We start from the raw sequence: 1,070 nt of genomic DNA on the forward strand, positions 1-1,070 counted from the left end.
ACATCATTCAAGCATGATCTGATCATTGGCAACATGTACTATTTTCCCCTGTGCAGGAATCTAAGACTAGGAGAATCCACCACATTCCGATGGAAGATATTCCACTGTCAAACAGATATGACCATCAGGAAAATCTTCGTAATGTTTAGGTGGAATTCCTGTTGCTGATAATGATAATGATGGTAATAACAATAATGACAACTGCAACCAGATGATGATGATGATTCTAGAGTGACCAGGGTCCTCTAGCAATGCATAGTAAAATGTGAAGGGAGTCAAACAGCCTACAGACCAAGAGATAAAATGAAGTGCTCGCTTCGGCAGCACATATACTAAAATTGGAACGATACAGAGAAGATTAGCATGGCCCCTGCGCAAGGATGACACGCAAATTCGTGAAGCGTTCCATATTTTTATGATAAGCTAACATGCAAATTAAAAGTCAAAAGAGGGATATGGAAAAAATGATTTTGAGGATGTATGGGGGAAATTTATTGAGAAAGGACTCCAAAAAAAGAGATGGAGGAAGAAATGAGATTTTGGTTAGACAATACATAAGAAGTGGCTCGGGGTGGGAGGGGGGATACACAGTGGTGAAGAAATATAGATGGACAAATGTTAATGATGTAGTAGATATAAATCAACAGTAGATATAAAAGAATGATGCAAGTATTGTATGAAATATTAAATATCTGCTATGTGATGAAAGTAATTATTGTATGAAAAATTTTAAATTCAATAAAAACTATTAAATTTTTTTTAAAAGAGATAAAATGAAAAATAGTAATAGGACCAACATGTCAGATTTTTTTTCCAGCAGCCTTCCTTGACTAGAATTAAGGCATAAGATATGGATTCTGGGACTGTCATCCTAAAGGGAGTCTTTTCTAGTACAGTCATTATTTCAAGTAGCCCTCAGCTTTACTTATGCTTTCAACACTGGTGCTCTCTAGGTCTGGGTGGTGTGTCTACCTCAACCTCTGTCTTGGGATTTTGCCTCCATACCTCTTAAGGTGGGGATTCACCTCCTCCAGAGAGGACTTTCAGTGACAGCCAGCAATAGTCTGTTC

At 37.6% G+C, this 1,070-nt stretch overlaps 1 non-coding gene across 1 annotated transcript; it reads left to right on the forward strand.

Moving 5' to 3' along the window:
* The first annotated feature begins 308 nt into the window (after window positions 1-308).
* On the forward strand, window positions 309-415 carry LOC134298136 (U6 spliceosomal RNA). The gene has a single exon (XR_010005089.1). It is a non-coding gene; the product is annotated as a U6 spliceosomal RNA (small nuclear RNA).
* Window positions 416-1,070: the final 655 nt, after the last annotated feature.

This window comes from Anolis carolinensis, chromosome 3, assembly GCF_035594765.1.
Source record: "Anolis carolinensis isolate JA03-04 chromosome 3, rAnoCar3.1.pri, whole genome shotgun sequence".
Lineage (NCBI taxonomy): Eukaryota > Metazoa > Chordata > Lepidosauria > Squamata > Dactyloidae > Anolis > Anolis carolinensis.